The sequence below is a fragment of the Anopheles moucheti genome, chromosome 3 (genome assembly GCF_943734755.1).
Source record: "Anopheles moucheti chromosome 3, idAnoMoucSN_F20_07, whole genome shotgun sequence".
NCBI classification, from domain to species: domain Eukaryota; kingdom Metazoa; phylum Arthropoda; class Insecta; order Diptera; family Culicidae; genus Anopheles; species Anopheles moucheti.
The window spans coordinates 80603446-80628167 of NC_069141.1; the positions used below are offsets into that span (position 1 = coordinate 80603446).

The following is a 24722-nucleotide window of genomic DNA, read 5'->3' on the forward strand; positions in this document are numbered from 1 at the left end:
TTTTCTTTTGGAAATAATGTTTTTTTGCTATCGACACATTGGAGATGTAGAAATAATTCCTGATACAGACGTTCGCCGTTTTCCACTGCTGTTGAGGTAAGAAAGATGGATTAATAGTCAATATTACACCACAACAACCACAAATTATTAAACAATCGACAATGGTTCAATGAGGTACACGTGACAGCATATAGCGCATGAATCGCACATGCTCTGTTGGTTAATTTTGAGCAACTCGCAAGCAAACAGTGTGTGGCCGAATAGTTTTGCGATTTGGTTGTGCATGTACCATACCTCACTGAGCCGGGAACAGCCACACGACACAGAGAGAGAGAGAGAGGGAGTAATTATCAAATGTTTCACACTGGCGGTGGTGGGTTAGAGAGAGAGAGTTACACCAACGACATCATGTACATCAAGTAGAAACTAAGTATATGAGGTAAATGAACAACATCGAAAATATGCACCAACGAAAGTCTACGGTCTTCATCAGTCACAACAAACAAATGGATACGTTTCTAAAGGGTCCCACAAAATGTTTAGCGCGCAACAACGAATGTCCGAGATGCAAACCGATGCAGCGAACAAACAAAACGTACGCAAACGGAACGGGTGGGACACGCATTTGTTTCGCGAAGTTGACGAGTCGTGTGAGATGAGCACATGAGAGCACGGGGTTTTTTGTTGTTTCAATAACTACTTAATATAATTACGGACATTCTAGGAGAATGCATAAATCACGACAATCACTGTAAGATTACGACACAACGAACAAACAGAGCAAAATAGGAATCAATGCAAACAACGCAAAAAACAAGGAAGTACGATATTTGGGATGACCAGATAATGCAGTAGTCATGGTAGGTGTGTGTGTGTGTTGTGTGAGTGAGTGTTTGAACCCCCCCGATAAGTAACTGACTGACAACACCTCGTGGTGGCGCTGTGTTGTGGGCTGTGGAGCAAAGGAAAAACGGAACGAAGAGGAAAGCCAATCGAAACGGCCACCCACCCCCTCACCCCCTCAGAACCAAGTCTTCTGACTTCGGAGAAAATTGGAATGCGATACAGAGTAGCTAACGCCCGGCAATCTGCCGGTGTTTGCGGACCAACCGGATGGCAAACTGTAGTATGTGAGTCACGAATCATGGCGTTAAATGAATATTAAAATTTGGGGTTTGTTGTTTTTTTTCCTTCGATTCTCCTCTCTTTTCCTTCTTTTCTTATCATCATTTTCCTTCACCATGAGACTTCCCACCGGGTGGGCAAAAAGTTCCCCCTTCTCCAGTGCGCACGGGTCGGTCTAAGGGTCTAGAACTCGGCGGCGCGTGCGTTCGTACACACTGCGTGAACAGAAAACCAATTTCATGCTACGATGTGAAAATCCGTGTGATTTTCTTTATCTTTTTTTTGGGAGGGAACCAGGGTGGTAAGTTTGGCCAGTCACCCCAAAATCCCTACCGGGCGTCTACTACCGTGATTGTGGTTCGGTGGTTCAGTGGACCAGCAACATTTGCATAGCCTTGCACCAGGGGGAGAGTACGAAAACAGTATTGACCGTTGCGCTAGTTTCGGTCAGGAATTGTCCGACAATGACTCGGCATGGTTTAATTTATGATCGAAGGTGACACTTTTTCTGCTCGGGCATTTTTCCTCGCAGCACGCAGCACAGAAAGCTTGGCGGTATTATCGCGTATCGCATCCCAATCTTGTCGCGTAACGGAAGTCATCGTTTAGACGAGGGTGGGGGGTACCTTTCGGCGATTTTCTTTTCTCTCTTTCTCTCACACTCGCCCTTCGCTCCACTGATCCGGTCGGGTAAGGGTCGGGAGGAGTAGGATGGTGTGTTGGAGGGGACATTCACGTGACACATAGTAAAGGACATAATCTTACTTTTCAGAACTTGCACTGACGGAGATGTGCCCTCTGGTCGCCTGTCAGCATTTAATCGGTCTTAGATGACGGTTCCTATCGGAGGGATGGAATGGGAAATCTTCCACGAAGCAGTCTTCCTGTTCTGTTCTCTTCCGTTCTTTGCTAAGTACACTGTTTTTCGTTCGTCCCTTCTCTCTCTTTCTGTCAAGTGTTTCAATACCGTTGAGCACCTTGATTTTCCAGTCTTTTAGACTCCTCTATAAATCCGTGTTAGTGTGTTAGGTTCGCTTTTTATCGTTCTATCAAATAGTGTCTGTAGTGGTGTGGTGTAAAAACAGTATTATTTTTTCCCTAATTCCAGCACTTCTTCATTCACTATCACAATGAGTATGCACTACCGACGAAACCAATCATTGTACTATGCAGCATTCCGGAACGCAAAATTCTGCCTTGCTGTGTGTTTTACGCAAACGCAGAGTAGATTAAGCTCTTTTCTTAGTTATGTTTTTAGTTTGTTCGTTTTTCCGTTTGTTTTGTTTGTGTGTGTGTGTTACGGTTTTATGTTGTTGTCGTAAATTATCCTAAGCTTATTGATTGTAATTGAACGTTCGTGCTGATACGTTTCCTGCGCGTGTCCCAACGGGGCTCTCTCTCTTTCTGAAATGAGTGTTCAGTAAACTATGTGCGATGGACGATAGGAATCGGCATCGACTTCGAGTGAAAGGTGGCTGCAATTATAGAAAGTAAAAGAAAGAAGAAAACCAAATAAAGTAACAGTCTTCGCATGTACAGTCTGCGATTGCCAGCTACGGGGTAAAAGAGCATGTATACTAAAGCCGGACAGTTTCTTGCTGCATTTAAATTGATGTGGGGGGATGTTCGGGAGGAAATAAAAGTTTTGAACAGACGGTGAGACGATGATTGTTGGACGATGGTTATGGTTTTTTGTGTGTTCATGTGGAGTAGTAGTAGTAGTAGTAGTAGTAGCTTACCCCTTAACTGGCAGCGCTCTGACTGCGCCCTAAACAAATATGAATGGTATCATTCTAAATGGCTTTATTTGTTTAAAGTATTCATTGGGGAAAATTCACCGCACAAACACGTCTAAATTTGCGTTTAACGAATCACAAAAAACCCCGTAAAACGATAGCTTTGCAATCACTAACGTTAATCGGATGCTTCGCGGACTTAAACCGCGTACGGGGAAAGCTCGCTTTTTTTTTGCTACGCTTAAGCACCAAAAGTATTGCGACTGCGATGCGAAAAGCGTACACCATAAATGGGAGATATGGAATACAAAAAATATGGCGAATAATTAAAATGCAGAAGTAAACAATTTCAATTTACATCGCCATTTTTTTTTCGCTTCTCCGTGGGTGCGCCGCGGCGTTGCTTTCGGTTTTTTCCACCCCCTTCCTTCATTTTCCACCATTTTGGCCATTACCTTGCCACAGGTGCAGTTTGCATTCAGTTATCATCACGCACCAGGGACGACGACGACGATGGGCAACATCACTCGGTTTTACTTTTGCTCCAAGCAGAATCGCCCCCCACGCCATCGGGTCGACCATTTGGAGACGGTTTGGATGGAGGGCTTTTTCCTCATTCATTTCCCACGAACGCAAGAGTATGCTTTCTATTTGGAAGCATTTATCGCGCAACATAGAATGTGACTGGCTAAAGCTGTAGTGCGGCGAGAGGAAAAAAAAAACCTCCCTCCGGCCACCGAAGGACGAAGCAACTAACGATGAAAACTCATTCGGACGTGCCGTGAGAGCGTTGGGTCTAATTTTTCCACCCATTCTCGGTCGGTCTCTGGAGCCTCCGGTCGGAACCATCCATCCATCCATCCATCCATCGGTATGCATCCAATTCGCGCGTTGCCCGTTGGTAGAATGGCGTTGCTGCACAAGCCAAAACCAAAGCAATTTTCCACAATCTTCGTTCGTTCCCTTTTGCGGTCGGCTGGCTGCTGCTGGCTCGGTTGCGGCTCCTGCAGCAGGTCCTTTGGGGTGCAAGCATTTTTTTGCGTTGCGTTCCTCGTACTCCAAAGGCCCCCTCGAAGGCCCCCTCGGCCACAAGAAGCTAAGCCCCACGTCGCCGACCCACACACTCCACGCCGGGGGTGCGTCCCGATGTTCCAACCGCAAACGTTGTTATCCTTTCCCATCGGGTGTTGGCGGCTCGGGAATGCCCAGGCAATTCCTAACGCAAGCGATCCCCCACCTTTGTTGGTAACACACAGAAAAAAAAAGTGCCACAAGAAAAGTTACCGCTGGTGGAAAATTCAGATTTATTCCACACTTGATGCAAATAAAAGCCAAAAGCACACAGATTTGCATTTTAACCATTAATTTTCTACCTTTTCAGATTGCGCCAAGCTTATGGATGCTTACGAGGGAAAGTAAGGCCGGTGAAGCAGACGGATAGTGGGCAACGTGTGCAATGTGCGCTTGGTAGTGATTTTTTTTTCCTCACACCGCTTTAGGCTTAACTTTGTAATGGTTTGGACGATGAACGAAAAAAAAGGCCCCCGTGAGGAGACTTTCAGGGACTCGGTGCAAACGAGATCGGACACTGCACCGGTGGTCCGGTGTCGGGGAAAAAAAATACTGAGTGTTCCCGCTGAGATTCCCGCTCTCTCCCCGAGTGGACGAGTCTTTCCACAGCACGCCACGCTGTTGCCTCTGCACCAGAGCAACCCCCAACGGGTAAAGTTGTTGAGTAACGAAATTCCGATGCCAGGCAAACAGGGGAACTGAGACTGAAAGCGAAACGACTCCCAGAGCAGTATGTTTACGTTTCCGCATGAAAAATCGTTTGCAAAGTGTTTGCTATGCTGTTGAAATTTTGGTATATTTTCACCACGAGCCACCCCCCCCGCTGGAAGGATGGAACCAAAGTGGAAGACAACAACGGTACGTGTGTTCCCTTCGTGTGTGTGCGTCTGCATCATCTCATTGGTGAGCTGCGTTGGATGAGGTTTGTTTTTCTTTCAATTCATTTCCCCTTCACTGGGCCCAACCACCATGGGGTTGAGAGGGGTTGGGCCCGGTTTTCCCCCCATGTTGGCCGTTCGATGGTGCCTTCTTTCTGCTTCATGGCACGGTCTGCAGCCCTCACCATTCCCACCATCGAGCCGAAAGCAAGAAAGTTTTCTTTGCGAAAAGGAGAAACATTTTCCGTTGCATTAAATCAAACTATTTTATCGTCCAGTCACTCAATGCTCCAACAAGTACTACTGCAGCCATACGAACCGGTGGATGGTGGTGGTGTGTATTCTTTACGCTCGGTTTGAGTGGAAGTGAATGCTTTGCTGGACAGCAAAACCTGTGCCCGAATCCGAAAGAGGCAACCTCACTGCAACGGCCAGTGTGTTCAGTGTGTTCAGACTTCAATCAATCTACCTTATCAACAACATCTGGCGGAGTTTTCTTTGCCCGGCACGGTTCATGGGTAATGAAATGGAAAAATAAGAACTCTCCACTCCACCACTACGCAACTCCCGCAACAGTAGCAGCAGCACGTGAGCACTGCAAACCTCCGGTACGAATAAAAACAAGTTCCGCTTCGGTGCTACATAATTGATCTGCTGATGGACACCGGTTGATGAATGGGCTACAAAACAAGGAGAAATGCTTGGCCACGTTCCCAACCCAAAAAAAAAAAAAAAGAACGCTCAAGACGACAGGTCGGGGAGGTGCAAGCCGTATGCTTCGTTGACGTGTAGAGGACGTGGCCAACTTCTGCCACTGTTGCGAACCGTGTATCGCTTTCGACGTGATTAAGCTATTCAGAATACCGATGGAGCACAGGTTGCACTGACAATGCCCTTAAGTAATGGGCCGCTTGCACCACTACCTCCACCAGCAAATTGATTTCTGCATATCCAATAATTTGATTAGTGAGGTCAGACCTTCTCCTCTCGCTAACGCCAAACCACACAAAAAAAGGACATTACTCATTTTTGCATTGTATTCAATTACAACATCCTTTGGCGCAGTCTTTTTTTTGTTTTTGGCGCTCTGCCTCCACAACTAGTCGGGCAAAAGCTTTCTAGTGGCGGCTTTACGGGGGTGAGGGACCGACGTGATAATAAATTACACCACTTAGTATGATTTACGACCGTTTCGACTCATCCCGCCCCCCCAGTGTGCACCACCATCGGTCATCGTTGGCGATTTGACAGACAAAAATACCACACGTTAATTTTGCAATCTCGTCCCTATTGCATTCCCCTAAAGGGCAAAAAGCTCCACAACAAGTCCGACAAGCCTAACATGAAGCTGTTATTGTGATTGTCGAGCTCATTATTCCGCTATCAACATGGTCAACGAGGGAAACAAAGCAACATACAAAAAAAGCTGATACCGACACAGGAAACATGTGCCGCATGGAACACTATGCCATTTTTTTATTGAGCCTTCCCCTCCCAACTGCATCTAGTGCGGCGCATCGTTAACACCTCCATAGTCAGGCAGATGTAAATCACGCATGTTGCATGTTGCACAATCATTTCCTGGGCGGTGTTTTAATTTGTTAGTAAATGAAAAATGGCCCATCGGACGCTGCTAAAACCACGGAAATGCGTCCCGCGCCTGCAATTTTCCACCGACGGGTTGAGAAATGATTTATGTCCAGCCGCTCCAATTTGAAGGGACAATGGGAATGTTAGAACCCGGAACTGAGCGTGTACTTTTTTAAGGCCCGAGGAGAGTTCATGGTTTTGTTTAAATTGTCCTACCACAAAATGGGAATGTAATTTGAAATCCTCTCGTTACATTGCGCATTAAAGTGCTTTCGGCTCACACCGGTGCCCTGGATGAGCCCGGCATGATCACTTCACGCATCGGCCCGGCTGAAAACAAACACAACCAGTTTCGTCCTTTTTTTGAGGGAAGCAAAATAGATCCTTTAAAGAACAAAAAAAAGGCATAAGATAAGATACACCACTCTGTGTGTCGTCGCAGCGCACTCCGGAGACAGTTGCCCATTCTCCCAAGCGGGCTGCCTGCCTGGCTCACCCGACTTGACAGGCGTTTGATTTATTCGGCAAGATAAAGTCAGCCTAAATTCCCGTCCGCGTCCCCTCCTATTCCTATTGCAACTTATGGAGGCATTTTTTTTTTGTTTCGTGTGTGCCCTCGCTGTTATCCTCCCGTGAGGATATTTTTCCGATTTGTGAGATTATTTGGGAACGACGTACGGCGGTTGGCTCCGTGCTTCGAGGAGTGGTGTCCGATCGGTGTCGAAACGAAGCGAACGGGGGATGATGATGGGAGACTTCCACCAAAAAGCGCAAACATCCTTTTTCATGCAAGAGCTGTATGATAAACAGCAGTGGCAGCAGAGCCAAGAAGACTCCGAATCACCCAGTGCGCCCAGTGGCAGTGGTTACACGGTTAAAAGGACTACGGTTGGAAATTTATGAACATTTAAATTTATTCACCGCGTGTACGCAGTTTTCGGGTGATCTCTTTCCCATAAGCATAACTTTTCCACGCACGTAAGTGTGTGCAAATGGTTCCTTCTCCTCCGCGAACAACTCGGCACGTCCCGAGAAATGCGTGCGCTTGACGCCGAAGACGGCGGCGGCGGTGGCGTTATTCCGGGCAGCTCGACCTTTGCCTGGGAAGGGAATTTAACGCTGTGTGCGAATGTGTATTTATGTGTTTCGTCGAAAACGATTAGAAGAAAACGCATAAATCTAAATATGATTCCACCGTGAGGCTGCCAAACCGAGCCCGATTGGGGAGCGTTGGAGCGCTTCTGACCGTCCGTGCCGTAGCGCAAAGGGAAAAGATTCGTGTGCTGTGATAAGAAAGCCCAAGAGTGGGGGTGGAGGGTGGATAAAAAAATGTGTTTCCTTTCCTTCCACAAACAACAACAGCAGCTCACAAAATCCTAACTCACAGTTGCACTCTCTCACGCATAAATAACTGTCCATGCTTTGCGTTAGCGCGCAAAACAAAATGGCGTATCCTGGGGTGGGAGTGTTGTGTCTAATGGCCGTTGTCTTGTAAAGGAAGAAAACGTTCCCATCACCAACTCCGGTGGTATGGATGGCAAAAGAGACCCATTTTCCGGAGGCTGGGGCTGGTGGATAACAACAAAAAAGTATGTTCATTTTTAATATCCTCATGCTAACAAGGGGTTCAATGAATATTGATCCTGCGAGTTGCTCCTTTAAGAAAATGTTGGCCTCATTTGTAATTGTAGTGTGGCTGTGACTTTCCACCGAGAAAGGGAAGCTAATAGCCCACTACTACCAGCCGATCCCTAAGATATCCGAGTTTATTTCACCTTCAAGGATCTGCTCTCTCTCTCCCTCTGTGTGGCCAACAAGCCACTCGGAAAGGTAAGCGAAAATCATATCAAATGACAAACCAAGGAATGTGACACTTTTAAGTACATCCCACTGGAAACTCCCAGCCCTCTGTGTGGAAATTGTTGTTTGTCAGTGGATAAACTTTGTCCCACCTCGACACAACTCGTTCGCGACTTGGACGAAACCAAGGTGGCACCCAACGGCACACCACTCGCTTCAAACCCATAATGACACATAATAATGACACCCCAAGTTATGCCACGACGGGTCGGTCCTGGCGCTATCCGGCTAACCTTGTGAGGTGTGCTCACGAAGCCGTTTCAGGCTGAGGGGGTGGGAGAACAAAATGAAAAGTCATTAACGCTTTGTTTCTCGCTTTTGTGGAGCGAAAATATCTGATAACAAGTTTGTCGTCGTACTTTCGGGCCGGGGTTGCCACCATACCGAGGTGGAGGTCACAGGGACAAGAAGAGTAGTCTCGGGACCGGCACCAAACCCGGGGGGCACACTTAAGACACGGAGCACACTACGGATACGGATGTTGTCCTTTAGAGACACAAAATTTGAAGCGTAGCCCGCCTCGAGGGCCGACCGAAAGTCGTCCGCAAGACGCTGAAGACGTGAACTTTGGTGGATCGTTGTGCTTAAAAGATCATTTCCGTTTCCTCCCTCCGGGGCCAAACGGTGGTGGTAGATGGTCGGTCATGTTTCATGCCTTTTTGGACTTGCCTCATCTCGTTTGGACCTCGGGTTGCCGATGTGCCCATGATGGACCGAAAGAAGCTGCCGAAAAACACACCGAGCTGGTTGAGGCGTTGGAACCCGTCGGACAGCAATTGTTGGGTGTTGGGAGGTTGGTGGTAAAATGGTCACAACAAAGTGTAACCAAAGTGTATGATCCTGACGGCGAGCGTTGCTGCGGGGACATTGTTTGTCGGTGTCGTATCGTTAGATGTAATCACAGGCAACAGCGCCTCCGGATTTGGTGACGAAGATTCACTTCACGTCCAGCTCCACGAAAGGAATCAGTTTTCGGGTGGAACGTCGTCTAAGGACACTGGAAACTACCCCCACACCTAAAGCCGTATCAGATTACGCTGGCGTTGCGGATTGATTGCGGGTTGTTTGATGCAAGAAAATGATGATGAGTGATTTCAACTATTTTGAACCGTGCGGTGGTGGCTAGCTAAAACCCGTTGCCCGGAATTACCACAAAACATATCAATCAATATCTTCCAGCGATACACGATTAAAAGCCACATCACAGCACCAGGCTCCAATTCGACCACCACAATCGTGTGCATTGTGTGCTTAGGCTTCGGCAAGCCGGATTAGGATCGGAACCGTTGGTAAAGATGTATCTTTTCCCGTGCGTCCCTCATTAAAGCTCATATTTATCATTACGTACGGCGAAATTCAAAGCCCGCACAACCCCTGACGCGAACACGCCATAAGCCGGCCCGCGCCCGAGCCGGTTCGTGCTCGGAAAGTTAAGAGATAAGTGGTTGCCATTCTCATTAGTCTTGCCCAGAAGGAAGTTACTCCCGGGAACCAGAGTCAGCCAAATGACACGCCGTAACCGTGTACGACCAGGTACCGTACCTTTCCCGAGGCGATGGCGTTTTTCCTTCCAATGAACGCAAATGCTGGATGGATGCTGGTGGCAAGTAACAGCGAACACGCCGTGCCTCCAGTACGACACCGCCTGGGTTTACGGTCGGTGAGAGATAGGAAAATGATTTATCGTACCGAATAAATCTTCGGCTATATATTTATTTATTCTATTATTTATGGGCGCGGTAGCGGCTTTGGAGCAATGACACGAACTCCGGGGGACGCGAAACATACCACCGGAATCAATGTTTCGCCTGTCGCCTGCTCTACCTGCCCTGTAAGCACCGGTGTGCAGGTGGTGTGTGTGCTTTGTTTTCGCGTGTAGATCATCCAAGGAAATTCAATATGGGTGAATTGCAGGGTTTTCAGCTGATTACCCTTAGAAATCGATATTTTACGCCAAAAGGTGTGAAACGGTGCTTTGTTTTTCGGTGGGAGCGATGGCGCCATTCGAGAAGGATGCGTTCATCCACACCGAGAATCGATTGGGTCTGCAATGCTTTTGAAGTAAGTTTGTTGCCTAAGTAAAGGGACGTAAAGTTTGGGTGTGCCGATGCCCGGAAAAAGATATCTGGTTCGCTTTCCTTCTCCGAACGAAGACGAACGACCTCTCGCGCACACAAAAGCTTAAGTGCTTCTCAGAGGGCAACCAAAAGAAAAAGGGCCAAAAATAATAGGAACTTTTGCGCGCCATGAAATAAAAAAAAAACCTTCCCAGGATCCGTACGAGACACATGCAAAACAAGCAGCACTTGAAGCGGAATTCTCTCCACCGATACTTTGGGGCAGTTTAAAGTTTGTTCCAACAGAAAAAAAAAACGATACACTTACGCCACGAACAACCATTCACCCACCCCCGGTGCACGGTCGTTTGCGGTTGCATAAAGGTGAGATGAGCGCTGCACATAAAAATGAAAACACCTTTTCGGTTGTTGCGCGAAGAACGGCCCCCGGGCGTTAAAGGCACCAAGCGGAACATAAACAGACCGGATACCGACAGGATGGACGGGTTGGCGCGTGTGGCGCACACAGTATGTTTGCTTCCCAACGCTTTCGGTGGTGGTGCTACCATTGCTCCATTCGCGGGATCGTCGTAACTTAATCTCTCACTCAATTAAGAGACGTGTGTGTGTGTGTGTGGAGGGGGGGGGGGGGGTAGAGCACACGACCTTCCACATTCGGGACGTTTCCCCAAAACGAACCGGACCACTCTGCACCCATCCCATCACGGATCCCTGGCAGTCCCGCCTCAGGGTTGAAGTTCATTTTAAATTAAAGAAAAACAGTTACTTCCAGATCCTTTCGACGGTATCCGGGCTGCTCGACGGCTGGTGGGCTGGTGGGCTTGTTAAATGCGACTCCTGCACACCTGGCGCACAACACACTGGTGAGTGTAGCCGCGAGTTTCCTCAAGATGCCTGGCTTATGGTGCGAAATAAATGCGAAAAGCAGCTTCGTCTTTGACTGTTTTCCCAACAGCCAGGTGGGCGCCACATGGGGGCGGTTTTGTTTTGCTTTTCTTTGGCTGGAATATTTCTTCCCGAAAGTGGCATGCAACAGCAGCAGCAAAAAAAACCAGCCCTCACAGGAGGAGCTCGTGGAGGTCGGAAGTTTCCTGTCACGTTTCTCGAAACCGTGGAGCAGCTTTCCCCGTTTGTGGCTTCACTTTGTATTTCGCATTATTTTGCGCGAGTTCCACAGTTCCGTTTCCGTACCGAACGTCAAGCCTCCGTCAAGTTCCTGGTGTATGTGTTCGTCAATGGTTTAAAGATAAAAATTAAAACTGCACTTGACGGCCGGGAAGTGGCTCTATAGGATTGGCTTCTGTTGAAGTGTTTGCGAGCAGAGCGAACAGAGAGCATTGAACAGCATCTCGTTTCGGAAGGATCTGCTGCCAGTACAGCAGGACAGCACAGAATAACACGAACACGAGTGGTGGATGTGGGACGGTGAAAAGACGGAAAACATGCATAAATAAGTTTTTATTATATTTCAATTTTACGCTCCGAACTTTACACTCGCCTCGGTTTGGTACCGTGTTTTGTTCGGGGAAGAAGCGCACCCAAAGGAAACGATTCATCTGCGCTCTTCATCTTAAATGGTGCCGCTGCCATTCGGTGCAGAGTGTGTGTGTGTGTCGGCTTTCGAGCACAACCAACCAACTGCGGGCTGCTGTTGTGTGTGTTGTGTTGGACCAAAAATTCAAAGTTCATCCTCCGGAACGGATGGGTTTTTTCGGTATGGGGCCACAAAACCCTGAAGGGCGGGGGGGGGGGGGGGGGGGGGGCGGGGGGGGGAGAGGTTCGAATATTGTCATGCCAGCCGATACACGCGCGAAGGGTTCGAGTACGACAAGCGAGAAAACCATGTGGGAGTACAACTTTTCCGAAAGCCTCCGGATGCGCTAATGGTGGCACGGAAAAGCGGCGGTTGAGGTAGCGGCGGCGGGAAGTAGTTAGTAAAGATTTCCACAAAACCCTCCTTAAAGAGCCCCGGCTGGCACGAGGAACACCATACAACCCCGTGCCCAGAAAAGAGCCGCCCGCCCTGCATCACACCCATTCTCGCCTAATCACCCAAGAGTTTAATGGGTTTTCCAATCAGTGCCGGAGAGGAGAAAGGAATTTAATATTCGTTGATTTAGACAGGCGGTGTAAAATTTTGCAAATGCGCCCAAACGTCGCTAACGGGGCTTTGGTTATCCAAAACGACACGAAGCGAGTGAGCCTGGTCTGGCCTGGCGCACCAACACCTGCTGTTAACTGCCGCACCAGCTGGTGCACGCTTAGTGTCCTTTCGATCCTTACAATGTTTAGAGACGACGGTTGTTCGGAAGTAATCATCGAAAAACCTGAAATTGATTATGCTTATTGAATGTTTGGAGTTTTCTCAACAGGCTTTAATTGAAGTCCGTTTAAAGATGTGTCTTTAGACTGTCGCAAACAAGCTGTGAATTAGTGTAAATAATTTTAACATCCTGAATCTCTAAAATTCTTCTTTGACAACCCTGAAACGGCTTAGATTGGGCGAAATTCAACAACCGAACAGCACAACGAAGCACAGCGAAAGCGGCAATAAAACTGCTGTCACTCACTTCACAATCCCTTGGCCGCAAATTTGATTACGTCCCCCATCCGTATCTGGCTCTTTCGATCTTGATTTATTGATCCATTTCTGCCAGTGTTTCCCAACCTTTCTATTCTTCCTTTCTTTTTATTTTGCTTGACTTACTTCTCGGTCTACGGTCTCTTCCGTATCGAACAACAACCTCTGCCAGCGGAGCTAGGCTTTCCAGCACGACCAACTAATCCATCGGATGAATAATCGTATTTTGATTAGAAAATAAAAAGGAATCGCGTGCAGCAGGCCACCACCAATCCGAACCGTTCGATTCTGGCTGTTGCAGAATACAAATCCTTTGTTCAGTTCGCTCCGGGTTCGATTTTCTCGCTCCCTTTCATTTTCCACTCGATAATCGCCTTCATTTCGGGCTGTCATTGTGTAAAACATCCCGACCGTGGGCCGCCGCACAATGCCGCGGCGCGGCGCGGCGTCTAATGAGCTTTTGTGTGTGCGTCGTGTTTTTATTACCAAGCAACGACGACCGCGAACGACGAATTGGAACTATTATGCGGTGGAGCCCATAAAACTGTCACCGAGTGGCTTGGTTTGGGGAGCAGAAAAGTCCATGTAATAGCCCATCGATGAACGCCGATTTCATGCGAGCCCTTGACGTGCGGAAGTACCACTGCATTCAACAGATACAGTTTTGTTGTTTGTTCCTCACCTTTTTCCAGGCCCATTTTCATGGCGGGGCAGCGCACATCGAAGGCGACACTTTGGCGTAATGTATTGATGAACTTAGGCAGTTTCGGGCCAGCCAGCCAGGGCAAATAGATCATTGTTTCCATTAGCATTGTTTGGGACACGGGGGAGTAGATAAAAGCAAGATACGAATTTATGACTCATTAAAAGTTAATGACGACGGCCCCGTTGGTTTTTGTTGTGCCGCTCGAGTGCACCGCCGCGCACTTGACGCTTGATGGCTGGAGTGACAGTTAATGGTGGACTTGTTCAAACTCATTGCTTGTTTTTTTTCTTCCGCGATGGAGCAACACATTTATTAAACCGAATGGAGGCGCCCGGTGGCTCGTAGATTATCGCACAAAAGGCAAGTGATCAATGACAGTTTTCTGTCCCGTGGCCCACCCACCCAACTTCGCTCGAGCTGAAAGGCAGTTGATTGGCGGCAGTTGAAACTCCTTACCTTTTTCGACAAGCAAGAGCACAAGAGCGCCGGTGTGCGAGAACAAAAAAAAAGGAAAACCTTATTAACTTCACTTTTTTTCCACCCGGGGTCTGATGTCATTCACCTGATTCGGGCTGGTGGGAGAGGTTTTGTCTCCCGGGAGTCAAACTGCAGAAAATTGGCTGGATTAAGTGTTCCTCTTTTATGCGCTTCGTTCATGCCGTTGCACTTCTCATCGTTTGGTGACTGGCTTTTCACCTTTTTTTAAAAGACGAAAGGCGAAAATTTGCCTTCCCCATCATCAAAAACCCGCGCCAGTCACTCTGGTGGTACGATAAAACCCAGCTTGACTTAAATCGTGAGCTGAATTCTCAAGCACACATACACACAGAGACACACGTACGGCCAACACATTCTTCCTGCCACACCGTGTCGGGGGCAGTAAAGAGAAAAAGTTTACTTCATTGTCAAAGTTATTGAGCGGTAATCTCATTAGTGGAAATGGCGAAGGTAAAGACACACACACACACAAAAAGCTGTCCATCCTTTTGCAGCAGCAGCGGCGACGACCCAGGTGTGAGAGGTTCAATTCATTTCCCACACCATCCCCACAGAGTTTCTTCCTTTAGCGACCTTACCAAGCGACAGTTTACATTCAACACCTTTCCAAGGATGTAGTATCCGCCAACACTGTGCGACACCTTCTGGACAGTGTTTTTGTCTTTTTACGATCGGTTTAGTCAAGCTCATTTACGACCGAAACCACACGGAGTCTTCGGGACAGGTTGGTTGCCCGCCAGAACAACGGTGGACATTCCTCCTTCGAAGCAAAAAAAAGCAGCACCGAAAACACCCGGAACAGCAAAGAACTCCCCACCCATGTTCCATGGCGGGGGTTTGAATTAGAAAATCTTTAGCAAGCAGAAAAAAGGACGGGTATTCGGTGTGTAATCATCTGCCGTACTACCGTTGAATGGTTGTGGTATTCGCTTTATGGAAGGAAAAATCAGAATGGAATCGAAAGACAGCATTTTTTTCCTCCTTCGACAAGCAATGAGGAAGCAAACTGCCGGAATCTTAAAGCGTTAACCGGTAAGTAGTACCATCAGTGACCCCCGTTGGTAATCTGGTTTAGCTGGATAGGGAATTAGCTTTAAATGCGTTTAAGCAGTCTCGAATCACTGCGAGAACCAGTTTTGCTACAAAAAAAAACACAAAATCAATAATCGATAAGGAAATGTTGCTACATTTTCCAATCCAATCATCTCGAAAGAATATTGGTAATAAAAGATCAGCAAATTGAGCTAAGCAGTGGCCGAATTGCTCACGCTATTTGTTCCGTTTTATTTACGGTGATCTGTGGAAAACGACCAGAGCCGCGCGGGGCGTCTTACAATTTCTACTCATAAAAGCTGCCTGGCCTTGTGCATTTGTGATCGAATGGCCATTCAACTTCCCCATTACGTACGGTCAGTGACCACCTTTTAACCATGCGAAAGCACCCACCAAATCCTTCGTGATGAGGTTGCTTTACATTCCGGGTCATAAAAGTAAGAATCCTTACCATCGTGCGCGCGAGCCGGCCCGATGCGAGAGATCAAGGCGAATCGTTTAATTGGCCTCGAGAACCGGCCCAGCGCTACCGCCGCGTTCGATGCGCAGCAGGGCAAAACGGCAACCGAAAGCGGGCGCGAACTGGAAGAAGGCGGAAGGATTTACATTTCATTTCCTTCGGTTAGGGTTTTATTTGCTCGAAATCCTACCGAAACGAGGCAGTGGAGCTTGCTTTTAGTGCTTTCTAAGATTCAACAGTCAAAAATGGACTGCAAACGATTGGTAGGGATTGTTTTTCGTGCGGCCAAGCAGGGAGGGGGTTGTTAAAACGGGAATAATAACGCCCATTCGGTTATTCGTGGAAAGAATTGGCCAAACGGTCGTAAAAACGGTGGTGTCTTCCGTCTCGTTGGCGTACGGCGGTGTAGCATCCCACCCGACTGCCTATTCCCCCGGCGCCACGGTTCGATTGTTCGGTGTAATGTTTTGGGATTGTAAGAAACACACTGTTAGAAGAAAAAACAGTATTAAAACTTATTTCATGATTGAGACATACCATCAAGAGCGATCTTTATCAAGTTCTTGTCAAGCACATCGAATGACATTAAATTTTGTGATTTGCTTCATTGGAGAGTTTATAGCTTATTCCCTCAAAAGTTGATTTTTTTTATTGAATAAAAACAATTATGAATCAAACTCATTGTCAGCTTACACTAAGACTTATTAACAACATTAATGAGATTTTTTATACCAATTTTTTAAAGCTCAAATTAATTTAATACAAAGGCCTTTTTATTTCTTGGGAATTCCAATTACTTTATCGAAAAGTCTAAAAAAACTATCCTGGTCACGGCACCAAATCTATATCAAAGCAATTATTATTTTTATTAAGTATTAAACAATATTTAAAGCTGCTCAAGTTGCTCTCCTTTTTAGAATGAATTAGAAGTGAGCGAGCAAAAGGCTTTAACGCCTCGTATTAAGAAAAAACAAACCCTACAGAACTGCTTTTCCGACAACGAACAATTGTGAGTCTATTCTCCGACAATTAATCTGTCGGAGTTCAAAACAGTGCTCCATCGAACAGTGTTCCAACAAGCCAAAAATAAAGTTGAAGATTTGAAAGAAATAAAATTATTCGGTAGTTTCCATTCCTTTTCACTAGAAACAGCACGCATGCACGAGCGTACCGTGAATAATTTAATTAAAACAACACATTCCGACGCCAATTAAAAATTTTAAAGAAATGTCCAGTTTGCTTTACCCCTAATACATCATGTCTGTCCATTAGACCATTCTATCGTCAACGAAAAAGAAAAATGCTCAGGTAAGCCAGGCTCTCCCTGAACCCTATTTCACCGGGTCCAAGTCCAGCAGTTCTTTGGAGCATAATTTTACGAAGCAGTCGAGTCGTTTCTCTGCTACCATAAACCTATTTCGGTGGGATTGCAAAAGCAAGTGAATAAAAGCGGTAGAGTAGATATTGCCAAGCTTGAGTTTAAAATTACTTCTCGACCGGGGTGTGGATCAGAAGAAGAAAACTCGCTACACTACAATGAACAACACAGCACTGTTTTAGCTTTTTCTTTTCTGAAAGCCATCCACACTCGTTTATTTGCAAATGCAATCGCAAATGTCCTTTGGCAAACTCCAGCACAAGAAAAGGCGCTGGAGACGGAAAATGGAAATATAAAGCGATAAAAATTATGACCATTCTCACATGCAAGCTCAATAAACGTTCATAAAGTGTAAAGTTAATAAAAACGTCAATTATTCACCATGCTCAACATTGTGCTCAACTTGCCTGCTTGAAGGTTTGTTTGTTTCGCGGGTTTGGGGGATGGGGGGAGTGGAACCGAACCCTTCGGAACCCGAAAACATCATCCACCCAAGCAATGAGTGGCCCGGCCCCGGGGGTTGTATGTGTGCTTTGCACCGGAAATGAAAAGAAGAATGGCCACGAACGTAATGAATTGTGTGGCCCCCAAAAACGGGACCCGTAACGGGTGTAAAACCGAACGCAATCCTTTTTTGTTTTGTTTTTGCTTTTGACTACATTGTGTTCCCGCCGTGCGCGCGTGTGTTGCGCTGCTGCTGTCACCATTGCATTTTTATGCCATTTTGGGGGAGTTTTCCCGATCCGGGATTTCTTTTTTTTTTTTTTGTGGTACGCTATGTACGGTCGAGCAAGTTTATTTGTGAGTTTTTTAGTACCCACGATAATCGTAAAGCGGACGCCAAACGCTGAAAATAATGAAACATTGCGCCATGCTGCTCGACACGACAATAATCGTGGACCGTTCGGTTGTAAACGGAACTCTCTGGCTGTCATCGTCGATAAAGTCACCGGGCGGGTAAAAGGTGCGGACGGACGTGGCGAAACGACAGCGCATAACGGTGCGAATTGTGATTGTTTCATTTGTGATAAATTTTCTTGGATCACGAGAACGCGAACGCTTGGATTCGCGCGGAGATAATCATAACCGTGTAAAGCAGCGACACCGCTTCCCTGCGTGCGCGCGGCTCGTAATTCACGAATTTAAGTGAACATTCGACTCGACGCGGATGGGCGCTCGGCGTTACAATTACTTTCCCCCCCCTTTTTAATGACGGATTTTATTGAAAAGAAATTTGAAAGTGATTTCCCCGTGAGCCATCAACACGAGGCGCATTACACGAATTTAATGTGACGGGATTTACATATCGCGCGCGCATCCAACCGAGAAGCATGACCGGCTTTAATGGGGCCTCTGATAAGCAGCGCTCCGTAAAGCCCACGCAAAAACGGGTTATCCGATGTCGGTTCACTGCATCGCGGAACAGCTGTGTACAACAAACGGCCGAAATGCCGCCACTCGCTGCCCTGTTTTTTTGGGCCAAATAACATCACGCGCCTTTAAATTCATACGCCAAACGGATTTACATCAAAAACCCTTCGGCTGCCGGGGGTTTTGGATCACTCTCGCACAACTACCTTAATTCCACACCATTTTCATGTTTATCCCCTTTTGCTGCGAGGCGTTTGCTTCAACCCAGAGCGCTATCCATCCGGTGATAAGAAATGGAGTGATAAACCTTTCTTGTTTTACCCCTTTAGCCTAAGCTGCTCTTACTTTACTCTTTGTCTGTTTCTTGGGCTTTTTTTGTTGCCCCTTCTGAATCTGAATCTCCTCAAGGCCAAGGGATTGCCCGGAGCGCAGTAAGTACGGTTCTGTAAGGCTTCGTGTTTTGCCGCTTAATTTTGCTCAGCTACACTTTTGCTTACAACTCCACAGTACCTTCTGGGTCCTGGAGCACGGGAAAGCAAGAAGCCGAGGGGAGTTTGAAGGCAAATGAATTGAAAATTTTCAGAATAATGAATAATTAACGGGCTTCCCGCGAGTGTCGAGTCACGGGCCCCGTGTCGCTAGCCACCCTAGCCAGAAGAAATTGAAAGGAACACAGAAAAAAGGGGTTTTTGAGACATGGGAATGGCGCTAAAATTTGCCATCATTCTGTTGCTCTACTGCTGCTACTCCCGCCTCTGCTGGCGCACACTCATTAAAGATGTTCCGCGGGCGCGTTCCCGTGCGAAGAAAAGACGCAAAATTATACCGAAAGCGCCTTACATAATTCATTGTGTCTTGGGTGATAGACCTAAAAAACTGGGAATCGAATGCCGTGGAGGAGCACCAACGGCCGCCCTTGGTTGGTGAGAATTTTCTTAAACTCCTCAAGAAATGGGATGGATCGAAGGCACAGATGTGGACTAGAAACGCGGAACAAACCGAGGAAGCTTTAAGCGTTTTTAATATCCTGTCGTCGTCCTGTATCACTCCCTCCAATAATCAAGAGCGAGATAAAATATGATTACACACACAACCTTCCACTTCCAATCTCGCACACACACACACCTTGGCTTTCAGTCGCTTTTCATTAGCAAGATTAATGGAAATCCGAAAGGAAGCGGCCGGAGCTTTCCCGACGAGATTATCCGTGACGATGATTGAAAGGGAAGGGAAAACAAATTGCAGGAAAAGGAAAGCATTTTGCTAAGCTTTCACCACAGAAAAACGGACCGTTTTGCTATTCGGGATGCACCACCACCACCACCCCCACGTGGACATTTACGCTTCGCCTCAAAAAACGCCGCAGCAAATGAGTGTCGACGCGCAAGCAGCAGCAGCAGCAGCATGGGCCGCGTAATTTGGTTATGCTAATATTTACCTTAATCATATCCATGTTTGCATGGGAACGCGATGTGCGCTGTGTGCTAGGGTGCAAACAATTACCGTCCACTGGTTGGCCACACACACGCGCGCGATCACCGTTGTTTTGTGTGTGTGGACTCGCAAACTCAACTCCTAACAGCACCGGTCTGGTGGTAGATGTTTTCCTTCGCGTAAAAGGGCCACACGGCGCAACGAACGGTGCCGCGCGCTGCAATTTGCTAACGGCAGCAGAAAATGATTATTCGCGCCCATTTTGCGATTACTACAATTACTGGGGGTACGTGAATAAATTATTTTCCTAATTATTTAATTGCAAACCACCGAACGGTGGCACACAACTTTCGCCCCCCCCCCCCTTCTGAAAAGGAACTGTTGTGGCAGGAAGCGAGATTTTGTCAACAGGGCCGTCGTTTGTTGCCAAGTTGTTAATGAAAGTGCACCCAGTGGCGTGTGGGTGTGTTGGATGTGTTTTCCCGACGAGTTTTATTGGTCTAGCAAAGTCGCACAATTTTAAACTAAAACTTCGGTGTCTTTTATCCACACTTAAAGCCCCCTCCCTGCACACAAAAACGGGTTATAGTTCAAGGACTACAAAGCGCTGGGGGGGACAGCGCACCGTCAGACCGTTTCAGGTTCCCTGCGGTGGGAATTGTGGTTTTTAGTAGGGAATTAATTTCTCCCGACTTTCTGCCAACTTTGACTCTAGGCGAACAACCGGTTTGTGCTCTCGGTGTAGAGCGGGCTTATCGAGTCTGGGGGCGGGCGCCATTTGTACCACTCGCTACAGGGTGACTTTATTAAAGTCATTGGCGACACACTTTGCGACCTTAATGCGCTGTGTGGCCGCGTACGTTGATGGTGCTGAGTGTGCTGCGTTGCAAAACCTCGTAGGCGGATGCGGAATTTTTATGTATGCTAAAAAGGCACTTTAACTTTTTCCTTCCATTCCGGTGGCAATCGTCGGAAAGCGGGCCCAGTACTGGGCAACGAAACAGGGGCAACCGTGGGAGAGAGGTGAGGGAGGGCCAAAAACTTTGTCATTTCTTTTGCTTCTGGGCGCAAACAAGAAAAACAAAACACAGAGTTGTCAGGACTTTACTTTCTTTTTCCATTTCGGCTTATTTTTTCCTTTCTCTCTCTCGCGGTCCTCTTAAGGTTATTATTGTAACCGTTCAGGACTTCAAGATTTTGCCAAAACAACAATGCTTGCTAAAGTACGCCGTGGAGGCTGGGATACGGAGGGAATCAAAGGCAGGAGGCACCGAGTTTGGGAAATCAATTTAGAAATCCTCCTGCCCTGCTGTGTCCAGCAAATGTAGCGAATTCGTGCTGCTATTCACCGCCCAGCGGACGGACGACAGCGTGGATTGGGTCTCTGTTGTTGTCATTGCGTCCCCCGAAGGACTGGATGCAGGGCCCATTTCAGCGCCCAAGCGCCCATGCTGAAGGTGACCACCCGTATAAAGTCACCCGAAACGGAAGGCCTGACAAAATTGTTTTTCCTTCACCATCCGGGAGGGTAGCCAGGAAAAAAAAACACAAGCGATGCCGTACAACACCCAGGCACGGCCAGGCCACGACAAGAAAGAAAGGCATGGGCAAGAGCAAAGAAAACATAATAAACACATTATATTTGAAAGTGATTTCCATTTTTCTCCATTTTCATCATCAACCGCTAGCCGCTAGCGTCACCGGGCGTTGCCCTGAAGGAATGACCGGAACGATTGCCAATGTTAACTTCTACCGGGACGGGACACCGCCGTCGTCGTGCCAAGGTAACGGAGTTTTAAATTAATTTTCAAGAATAAATATGTATTTGAAGGCGTTCGCGAGAGCACAAAACCGCAAAAGGCATTCGGGGTGTGTTTCGGTTCGCTTAATCGTCGTCGGTCATATTAAACCGTTGGATGCTTTGAAGGACCCCCGCTTGAATCAATGTTTGACGACACGACACCGTGAGGACACATATACGATAAAAAAAAGGGGGGAGCAAAAACTAAATGTGCTTTCGGGCGTACTGTGGGGGGAAAATTCACACTCGCTCCAAGATGAGCTTCCATAGAGTGTGTGCTGTAGTAAGCCTGAATAGTAGCCTGAATCTCACAAGCTGAAAAGCAGCATGATTGAAACATGGACACTGGAAAATTATTTATTCATGACCAGACACCCGTGCTCTTTGACGGATTTTTTTCTTCTCTCTCTTTCGCTTTTATTTAGTGTACACGCTATGCCACAAACTTAATAAACACCACGTTCAGTTGAATACGTCGTCCTGTGTAATCATCACCATGTTTGTTTGACGGTGGTGGCATCCATTTCGGTCGTGTGTAATTCAACACGCTTTCAACATTTTCGTCCTCCCAGCAGTCTACAATTTGACATTCATTAGAAAGAGAATACCGTGGAAAACAAAACCACACAACAAACACGCTGTATTTAATCCAAGCTTCCGATTGGGGGTTTATTTTTGCATTTTAAAAGCACACCATAAACTACCACCAAATGCTTAAACGAACGTGAACGGGACAAGAAAAATCGCCCCACACATAAAAGCCATTAAAAATAGAATAGCAATACATTTAGTCACTGCCCGCCAGGACTTATGTTTCACACACACGCGCATTTCGATGACAGGCCCGGGGTGCAATAATGCATCGACAAGTGCAGCTTTTCGCCATCAAATTCCGACTCGCCATCGCCGAATGATGAATGTTTGAAGCGTAATTCTTTTGGCCATTGCATTTCACCACCGCCGTTTGGGAGGGGGGAGGGGGCGAGTTATGAGGGAACATAAAACTCGTATAAAACAAAGTGAAGTATAGGACACACAAAACCAAATAGGACAAACTAATGCGCATTTCTGCTAAAAGCCACCCAAAATGCACGGGCGTAAAGTTTGGTATAAAAATCACAAAAAAACGTCAACGATGAAGAATAAAACTAAATTCAATTTGGATCCCTTTTTTTTGTTCTGCACAGAGTGCTGCACCCTACAGTTTTTTTTGTCTCCTGCTAGCTACACACACACACAGGAAGATAAACTGACGCGAATCCCCGAAATTCCGGGCAAGCTTAGCGAATAGTTTCTGCCACACTGCCAAATCACGGTATCGGAGAGTTGTGTGTGCTTTAAATGCAGTGCATTTGCAGTGTTCCCACTGAACGGTCCAACGGCAGCAGCAGCAGCAGCAAACCCACGAACGCTCCTCCTCTGGGTGTGCAGTAATAGAAAACTCTCCGGACATGTTATATCTGCCACGAGCTGAAGCTGCGATGCGCATAAAAACCTTAACGCCATGTAAAAGCACCGTTGTGGCACTGTGAACGATTTTCCCGGGTTAAGTTGCCACTTGGCAACGTCGTGTTCACTTCATTCCGTGGTGCAGCAGCAGCAGCAGCAGCATAACGATTGTAAGCCGCTGCTTCGAACACATGAAGTTTGGTGGCACCGAGCTCGGGACTGCAACGGGGAAATACAGGCCAAAATACTTGAACACGCCGGGAAAGCGGGACCGAAAGAAGAAAAAAAATCCCCGAATCATCATAACAAAATCACGAACATGTAGCACCACTGTGTCCGGAAAGTGCAACCGTGTAACATGGGATTTAGTGTAGTTTCCATTCGGTTACGAGGGTGTATTTGGCATTTTATTTTTTCCCCCCCATTGGTACTCAACCCCCCCGCGGCACTGTTTTAAGCACTGGGCTGAGGGGATCGCCTTTACGGGTCGCTTTATATGCAAAATCTGTTCCCAGTGAGAGATCACTGTGTCGCAACTGTGGAATGGAAACCGAAAGCGATCCCTTTTGTACGCGGACATGGCATTCATTTCGAACTGAAATAAAAAGACGGAAGAAAAAAAAAGTGCAAAACTGCTTTCCCATACGAAAACGCACCGACGGAAAAACCCCAGCGTGGAAATGTGGAACTGCAAACTGAATGAAAGAATCATACAAAATAATGCAAAAAATACACAAATACTAGTCAGCGGCCGTGCCGTGCCCCCGGGAGGTGTAAAAGTGTGGTAAAACAGTTTTATTTTCCTCTCTTCTACGGGACGGGACACGGTGGAGAAGGTCACTTCGAAATGGGGCGTGTTTTATTCGTTTCGGTGGAAAAATTTCGTAATTTCACATGACTGGAATTAATTTCCGCGTTGTGTGTTTGTGTTTGGCCCTGTGGCCATAGAGCGTCATACTATCGCTCCCTGCACACTTCGGGCGTTTTGACACGTGCGGAAAACCCAGGATCCCCCCCCGGCCGCTATCTTTCGGGCACATAAATTCAATTAATTTACCATACGATACTCCAGTGGTCCCGAGTCGGGTTGACCGACCGAATGATGATGGTCCACCGTGCATCAAACAACGTTTGTGTCACATTCCTTTCCGAGCATGCGAGAGCAGCAACATAACTCAACAAAGCAGAATCCAAACCTTTAAACAACTTCAGCAGCAAGAAAAGTCAGCAATGATTTGCATCCGCACTGCATCATTGTGCGCCGGAGAAGATCGGTTCTTTCAACTTTTGTGCAGACTTCAGGGAGGAAGTAAAAAAAAAAAACCAAACCTTCACATCCAAATTCCATCCCAATTCTACAAACATTCCGGAGTGCGGGCGATGCGTTACCATGGCAAATGCGAGGGCATCCGCATTTTCCGAGATTTCCGTACCGAAACCTTTCCATTTTGCCCAACTACGAAGGAAATGTGTCGAGAAATCGTCAAACCGTAAAATCAAAGTCGAAATTCTCAGCATTGTCGTTCGGTAATGTTGGTTCGTCGTTTCCGGTTGTCCTGGCTACCAGTGTGTGTTTGTGTGTGTGTTCCGGCACCGGGTAAATAATACTGAAGCCAAAGGATAGTTCGCTTTTGTTAACTTGGGAACTGCTCC

The 24722-nt window shown here is 47.0% G+C and overlaps 1 protein-coding gene across 14 annotated transcripts in view; it reads right to left on the bottom strand.

Moving 5' to 3' along the window:
* Positions 1-24722, bottom strand: part of LOC128305387 (CUGBP Elav-like family member 4) — a 326349-nt gene that overhangs the window by 82612 nt on the left and 219015 nt on the right. The window contains exon 1 of one of the 14 annotated variants that reach the window (XM_053042810.1): positions 1891-2521. The exons of the other annotated variants lie outside the window; for them this stretch is intronic. The gene's annotated coding sequence lies outside the window, so the exon portion shown is untranslated. Of the gene's footprint in view, positions 1-1890; positions 2522-24722 lie in introns of those variants that run through there. 14 annotated transcript variants of the gene reach the window in all.